This window comes from Pelmatolapia mariae, linkage group LG2 (assembly GCF_036321145.2).
Source record: "Pelmatolapia mariae isolate MD_Pm_ZW linkage group LG2, Pm_UMD_F_2, whole genome shotgun sequence".
NCBI classification, from domain to species: Eukaryota; Metazoa; Chordata; class Actinopteri; order Cichliformes; family Cichlidae; genus Pelmatolapia; species Pelmatolapia mariae.
In genome coordinates this window covers 6,217,434-6,226,410 of record NC_086228.1, presented here as the reverse complement: position 1 = coordinate 6,226,410, position 8,977 = coordinate 6,217,434, and positions in this window count along the sequence as shown.

The window sequence follows — 8,977 nt, the reverse complement described above, 5'->3', positions numbered from 1 at the left end:
AAAAAAGTTTAACACAGGACCCAACCACTTTGCGTCACCAGTAGTTATTTTGGCCATTGTCACTCGAATGTTGTGGCTGTAGACTGCTGATAGCCGTTTCCATGGTGAATACCCCATAACTTCTGTGGCATTTTTTATTGTTGCACTTAAAAAAAATACCAAAACCAGGAAACAGGAAATAACACTTCATATCTCACAAGTTACTGTTCAACATTTTACTGTTACAAATATCTGTCTTTGTATATGTCGCAGTAAGTAATTCTGTTAAGCTGACTTTACGTTTAGTGACTATGCTGACATGAACCTAAACTATCAGTAGCTGACATCAGCTTTAAAGAAGGTGCATTTTGATTTATTGTTTCATTCCTAAACCTTTTAAACTACTTGTCTTAGTGATACTTTGGTTTTAGTCATTACACGTGTAAGTCAACCTAAGTATGGACCTGAATACTTAATTGTAGCTACAGAAGCATGAAAACCTGCAGAGCATTGTTCAGATAGACCTGGAGATGGACAGCAGCACAGATGGGAAAAGATTTTGAGCCAAACGACTCCTCTAAAGCCGTCATTTAAATACAAACTTTGACAGGATGGACTCTGGTCCCGCTCGTTTAAATTGTGGAGTAATCCCATCATGTTGCTCAAAGCATCATTGTGCAGGCTTACATGACCACTAGTTGGGCCCATAGATTTCTTTACATGTGTAGATTGCACAAAGTGAAATAAATAAAATAAAAGTCTACCAACATAAATGGTACTACAGCTATACTGCTATGACCAAAATGATTATCTGTCATGATTAATCACACATATGTATACATATATACAGACATTTGGAGGTAAAGACCCTACAATTATAGAAGGAAACGGCAACAATCACACAACTTGCTAAGCAAGCCCTTGGAGACAGCAGAAAGGAAAAACTCCCTTTTAACAGGAACTTATTATTAAAAAGGAAAGTTTTAAGCCTAATCCTGAGAGTACAGAGTGTCAGTCTCCAGAATCCAAACTGGGAGCTTGTTATTCTCTTCTGTAGCAGCCCGTGAATTCTTAGAAGGTAACAAAAGCCCCTGCAAACAGCTTTTGGGTGGTTTATAGTATAAGCAGCCCTTTTAGCATTTGATGTGTTACCCTGATATAAAAGGGGGAGAGCAAGAAAATATGTCAATGGTGCCCAGTAGCTCTGACTTGCTCCAGTGATTCCATTCACATGTCTGTGCCATCTATCATGAACTCCAGTCAGAGTATTGCTGTGCCAAGCAGAGGTTTCGCTGGGAGGCCAAATGAGGGAGAAGCGGTGCAGTGCCGTTTATTGACCCACGCCACTATCAAAGCCAAGGACAAATGGGCTGCTACTCACGATGGGATTGATTTTTAGTCTAACAAGAGATCGTAGAGAGGAACAGAGAGTGTCCCACAGAGTGAGGACGACCGAGGGGTGGATAGTTCTCCTGCTATGCGGCGGCCTCTATATGCATGTATGTGTGGACTGAATTCTTTATAACCTGTAGAAAAAAAATCTGGGTCTAAAAATGGGCTGGAACAAATTGGGCTCTTTAGCAATATGTCTCTCTAAAATATCCACTTTATAACCATAACAATTGCTTCACCTGTTTAATCACTCATTTAGTCTCCAACTATCAAAATAAATGAGCTCTGATGTATATGTCTCAGCAGCATGACTCTGGGGAGTGGAAGGGCTAAAAGTCCAGGAGAACTTCTGCTTAAATGTGGCAATTTGGTGTTGTCACAGTTCAATAGAAGGGGGAATGACACGTTGGGACGACGTCCCTCAGGTTGCCTGTTATTTATTTATTTTTCTTGGTTTTGTGTTGGAGGTGGGTGGAGCGGTATCGGAGAGTCCAGGGAGAAGAGAGACCTGACATCACTTCTGTGATTGCTATGGCAGGGTTCCCTCTTTAGTTCCCTCCTCACTATTTTCTACAGTATTTTATTTACATATTTTTTAATTACTAAGCTCCTTTGTGTTGTTCTTTATCTATTTTTTTCCAATTTATTGAGCTCCCCTCTTGTCTGCATTTTTTCTTACCTTATTTAAATATTTGTTTTGTTATATAGTATTTTAATTACTGAGCAAACTGTCAAGGTTGTGTTATCTTGATATCTTGTTTGCTGTTAAAGAAATGTCCAAACATTGAAAAAAAAATCAAGTATGTCTTATCTCATCTTGCCAAGCGCGAGGTCTGCTTAGTATGTGGTTCCGCTTTGCTTTGCTTTATTTTAACTTTGTTTCTTGTATAAATTTTTCCTTAACTTACCTTATCAAAGCACTCACGACACTACTTCCCGCCTCTTTATATGTTTTTCACAGTAATATTATTTTTAATTAATTCAATTTGAATTCAATTTAAGATTATCTGTGTGGTATTCATTATTTGGCTAAACTATGAGCCAGTTCCAGTTCAACCTGGAAGACTGGATTCACTCACACTGGTGCGCACTCATTAAATGAACCAAAACAATGATTAATGTATAGTTTGAGCGACTGGCTTTGTGATGCAACCATAAGGTAACTCTTAAATATTGAGAGTGAATTCTTTACAGAGCCACAAAAAACAGTTTTATCTAACAAAGTTACTTCATATGCGCGACACAATGTCACATTAATTTCATTTGCAACACAGAAAGCATTACCACTGATTAATGTGCTTCCCATTAAAACCGAAAGAAGCAACGACAGACAGGGATATGGCATAAATCATTTGGATTCATCAAAGAAAAAAACATGTTAGCATGCCGACTGAAACAGTTTAGGGTCATAATACAAATGGCTTTTTAATTAGGCATCAGATGCATCGAATGCTTAGCTTTTCCCTGTTCATTACGCAGACGTGAAAAGAAAACCTCACAAATGGGAAAGAAGCTGATGTTTAAAAGCTCCAGCCAAATTTTCCTCTGTTGTGATTTTCAAAAACTCTTCTCTAAGGGCAGGGTAACAATCTCCTGCAGAGGGTTGCATCAGCAAACACAAACAGGCGCCGTCATTCTGAACTGATATCGATCACACAGATTGATGCACCTTTCGTTAAACAGTAGCATAAACAGTCCGCACAGGCCTTTGAAGAGTTACAGACGTGAAAAAATAAAAAACGGCTGCTGGGTCAGAGACGAAAGAAATCAAGTGTTGTTGTTAAAGATAAAGCTTGAGGTTTGAGTCGGGTGGGCAGGACATCGCTCTCTGTCAGTCTAACAGCTGACAGAGAGAAATTGGCTCTTGTGTGTTTTGTGCTCTCTACATCGCAGAACAATGAAGGTTGAATTTAAAATTTTAAAGCACCAACGGTAACAGAAAAAAAGCTCTATTTTCACCTGTTTGACTCAAAGTTTGTGAGAATAAACTATAAAGGTGTCAATCTCCACAGCACAAACTGACAGGCTTCCTGTTGAGCCACACACAGAGCAGGAAAATTGGACAGTATTGAGAGGTGGACTATGAATGATTGCTTTTGGGTTTGTTTTTTTTTCCATGTGATTCATGGCAAAAAGCCGAATGACACCATTCTCCTCCTGCAAAGCCTTCGAGTTGTTTGTTTTCTCTTGGGGATTTTCTCACTGCAGATCCAGAATACCCTCTGATGCAATTCGCAAAGCCCTGCTTGCTACAGAAAGGCCGGCACACCGAGTTCAGCAAAGTTTAAATGTGACACTTGCTATTAATTTGGCCAGTTAATCACAAATGCTCACTATTCTCCATTAACTAAGCTTTTAATGCCCCCATTAAGAATTAATGTCAGCCTATTTTGCACTTCAACATGGGTGAGCTCATTAGAGACAATCACTGAACATGGCTCTTCTCTGGCCGGCCATGACATAATACATTAAAGCCCTGGGTTCACAGTCTAGATTATAGTGTTGGGGAGTAAATCTAATCTGGTTCATTTAAGTCTGTAGCACAGGCAGGTCTATCATTACATCCCTGTGCAGTTTAGCCCTCGGTTTCAGCTTCCATCATGCTCTTTTCTTTCCTTTCATTTGTCCTCTCTCTGTCCTCTCTTTTCTTTTTCTCCTCCAGCACAACAGGGCACTTTACATATCTAGTCTAGACCAATTCCAGGTAGCCGTGACCCCTATTTATCAGCTGCAGGAATTATAACAGGTGTCAAAACGATAGGGCAGCGTGGAGTTCCTCGGCTGCTTACACTGTGAATCACAATCACAGCACGATCGGAGAATTACAGAGAAATGCTGCCTGGATCTCTTTTCGTTTAATTAGAAATACTTGGGAGCCGAAGTCGAGCTGCCTATCACGCCAACTTGTGACTGGAGAGGAAGGCGGCCCTCAGTCACAACATCCATCAGCTCTAGAAAGTGTCGAGTGTGTGCTTATAATAAATATTGTAAAGGTGAAAGGGTGTGCGTAGGTGTGAGGGCAGCAGAACTTTGCAATATCACAGCAGGCTGCTTCCAAAAGATTTCATTTTCCACATCTCCCAGCACCCTAATCTAGGCGCAGGGTAGAGCTGCAGAGCTGAATTGACCGAGAGAAAGAAGGATTATATGGAACATGCAAAGCGTTGGAGTACCTGAAAGGATGTCAGGGGAAAGAATCTAGCAGAAATAGACTTTTGTAAAGATGAATTGCTGCACCACGAGGTACATTTGGCCCATTTCACTCCACCGCGTTCTGCTATACTCTGCCATTGAGAAAGTATGGTGATAAAACACTCCAATCATGATCTCATGCAAATTTGAGCTTTAATTCTGTACTTCCCCTGTAATACTTGTACGGGGGGTGGGGGGTGTCAAAGAACACAGCTGATCTGACTCAGACAGTTTGAATCTAACACCAGGCGATAATAAGCCCGGCTGGGACAATCAGTCACTGTCACTCACATGCTTATAACTGGACCATAATGTGACCGAGCCAAGACAGTAAGTACTCTCATAACTCTACTGCTGTTGCTTCTGCTTAGCCAATCTCACAGCACTGTGAGGTGACTGTATATGACATTTCATACATCTTGGCCAGCCCCTTATTGTATTACAATTGCTTAGCTGTGTGAATGAGCATACAGAGCAGCACATACTTGCTGAGAAAACAGAAATTCTCATTATAGTTATTTCAAAACAGCATGTGGTCATTACGGGGCCGGAGAGAAGCAAATAGAAATTCCATGACCTGTGAAATATGTATTTATAAGCTACACCTTGATTATGCGAAAAGCTCTGTGTGTACGTGCGTGTTGGCTAACGGAAAATGAACTGAGGTGAAATGTGTGCTGAAGGGGGCGGGGAGGCAGAGAGTCTGTAGGCTCTGGATCGGCCTGACAGAATCAATGGGGTCAATTAACATAAGGAGAGTACAGAAAGCAAACACTATATCAGATCTATCTGCAATCCACTGCGTGTTTCTTCTTTGTGTGTATGTGTGTGTGTGTGTGCGTGCTCTGACAGGCACATCAGAATGCAGCAGCAGTCTGCATAACATATGCACTGGAGGAGAAAGTGAAAAAAGGTCATTTCCCCTTACTGGCTTAGAACAAGTCCGAGGTGAAATGTAAAAGATAAAAAAAAGAAAAAAAAGAAAGAAAGTATTTCTTAAACTCATAATGCTGAGCTTATGGAAAAAAGAAGAAGAGAGTTTTTTTCTTGTTGAAATACTTTATTATCTGCATCTTTATGTGGTGGACTGAAATCCAGATTGGTAGATGATAAAGAGATTAAGAAAAAACACATTACTTTATATAAGACTAAAAAATGTGAATAAAGCCCTGACTGTTCAGTGCTAATTTTACTTCATAATCATTCTTTAGTTTGACTTTCCTAGGAATTCTTGTTTGTTCCTGTTCCTCAGTAGCTCCATGTCAACGGACCATTCAACTACCAACCCTGCTTATCCCGCTCTTCATTCCCCATCCACTAACTGAACTCAAAGTGCCCGCCATGCTTTCTGCTGTACAAGCCTCCTTCAGCTCATCCTATCCTTCCTAGCCTCACTACCTCTACTAGCCCCAGCTCACCATGAGCTTCAAGCTAGCTTAATATTGTTGAAAGTTCTTCTAAAAGCAAGAAATTGTTGTATTTAGGCACTCTGTTTTAAACATGTGTCTTTGTCTAATCAGATACTTACTTTGGCGTTACCTCCGCCTCCAGTGACACTGTGAGCAATTTTGGAGTCATTTATGATTAGGATTCGTAAACAGAGAGGTTCTTATATTTTCTATACAACATGGCTTTTATACAACTTGCCTCCTTACCCATTCACACCAGCACTTTCTTTTTTATATGCGTTTCCTGTGTAAGTGCTTTCTATCTAACATTCACACGTTTGAACAACTTGGGGTTAGTATGCAGACTGGAGCACACGGGGACTGAACCACCAATGTCCCAATTAGTAGGTGAACTGCTCTACTGCCTGAGCCAAAGCCACCCTATATGCCCTGTAGCACGCACATTAAACAAATATATTAGGGCCACCTTCATTCAGTTGCGCAATGTTGCTAAAATTACAAACATCACTCTCAGAATGATGTTGAAAAACTAGTTCACGTGTTCTCGGCTCAACTATTGTAATTCATTATTATCAGGTTGCTCTAAAAGCTCGCTGAAAAGTCTTCAGTTGATCCAAAATGCTGCAGTATGAGTACAGACAGGGACTAGAAAGTCACTAGAGACTACATGCTTACTTATGGTTCCTACACAAGCCTCACGAACTACACAATCCTAGTTTGTTGTGCTGCACAAGTAACAACCATTAATTACATTTTTAAGGAGGTGAGGTCCTAGAGTGGCCTGATGTATTGGGTTAATTCCCCTTGCCTCTCAAAACCTGTACAAATTGTAGTCTCCAAAACTAAAATATCTGTGAGAACCCAAACAACCCTCGACTGTGATGATTAACTTTGACTTTCTGAAATCGGTAGGTTGTCCCCTTAAGGCCCGGCTGGACTGAACCAGTTCAATAAACCAAGATGTGTTAAATCGATAACAACCTTCAGCCAGTCATGTGGAAGAAACTGTAAAAGCAGCCATTTTGTGTATATCCATGGGTCTCATCGCATTAACACTTTTGAAGGTAACTTGGCGGAGAATGAGATAATGATACTCTGAGACAAATACCTGCTTTGGGCCCGTTATAGTAAATGGTGGCATTATGCTTCCCAGGTTCCAGACAGTTAGTTCTGCCTTTGCCTTCTTCTCATTTGCTCAAATCCAATGGCACTATTTATGCGGGGTGCTGGGAAATGATAAATAATAGGATGCTGCCTAATAAATATGAAATCCCTGGATCATTAGCTGGATTAGATTGAAGGGGAAAGTGCATAATCAGCCTATGGTTGCACTACAGGCGGGCAGTCATCGATATCATGGCATCAGCTCCCCCAAAGAGTCAGACAGAGATAGAGCGACAGTTAGAGACGGTTAGGGGTATAAGAGAGAGAAAGAAGGCTGTCTGAAAGGATTAATTCAGTAATAGAGAGCAGCTAGAAGCAATTACAGAATATGAGCATCTATTTAGTATTCAAATAGGCACTGTTATTACCATGGAAGAGCAGTTCTTTAGTCTTGGACCTTGAAGAACGCTGCAGGATGTGAAGTGGGGAATAGCTGGAGATTAAAAGATAAAAGTTCCCTGTCAGTAATACTACACAACAGCGAGAGGAGGTAAAACAGTGGAGATGAAGACATGATTTTGTGTTTTCAAATATACTGTGCTGACATCACTTTACACCCAGCGCTGCTTTTGACTTTTAGCCTCCAACTAAGGCTCAGAGATGGTGGAGAAGTGGTTCCATAGAATCCTGCAGCGGGCCATCCCTCCAGCCCGCTGACAGGCCAGTCGATGTGTTTAATCAACCAAAGACACGCTGTAGCGAAACAGGCCCTGCATCAAAGAAGTGCTGACACATTAATTCACCTCTCCTCCAGACATAACAGCACACTGTATCTGCTCTGCCTGAACTGGGGCAGCTGAGTGCACGCTCACATTTACAGTCATTATTACAGAGATGGAAAAATAACCTGAAAGGCAAAAATAATACTGAACAGGAAGCGAGGGTGCTCACCAACAGAAGATCAATACGATATTCAAGTACTGCTGTGTTTTAACATCACATAGAGATGAACTCACTCCATCCGTTTTGTACCAAAAGTGCAATTGTTGCACTACAACTGACTGTGTTGTTTAGAAATGATCTTTATTTGCATTTTTTCCCCCCAAGATCTAGTCATGAAATTCATACTGTTTTCAGTATCTTCTTTAGTTTCACGTCTTTCATTATAAATACAAAGTGGGACTATAAATAAATACAAAACTACTGCCCCCAATTTGCATTTTTTTTTAAAACTTTTTACAAACACAGTGTTGCTGAGCACAGAATAAACAAGAGTCTTCTGGATAAATACACAACACAAGCACCTGTTTGCTGTTGTCTGCATTTCCTCATTAATACTGCAGAATCTCAAGGGGGCGTGCTGGGGAATTTCCATATTTGTAGAAGCTTAAGACCGTTAGCAGAAACACCACAGCGTTCTGTCATGCCGAGTTGTGTTTGTGCCATGATGTGCGCAGTTCAGCAGCTCCAGTTGTGTTTTATTTACCTTCACGTTAGATTAGCAAAGGTGGGTTGCTGGATTTATGTCAGCAGGGATGGGTGTCATCAAAGTGATGCTTTGCATGCTGTCAAAACTAAGCTCCTAAGTAAAGCACTGGTGTGTTGCTGATTTCTGTTGAGATTTTTGACATTTACTTGATATTTCTTTAGTCATTCAGTCATCGCATATTACAGAAACTACACAAAACAATGAGCTCCATAGCTAAAGCAATGCTTATATTCATGTCTGACTTGGAATCTTATCACTGAAGGTACCCTACCTTTCAAGCAGGCAAAGGAAATAAAATCAACAAACAGATAAGAAACCATATTTTCACATGTTTTTGGTAGTGTTTGCCCTTTGTGCCTTTCTGTCTGTAAACTCAATAGCTTGAGAAGTTTTGAATCAGATTGTGATCAAA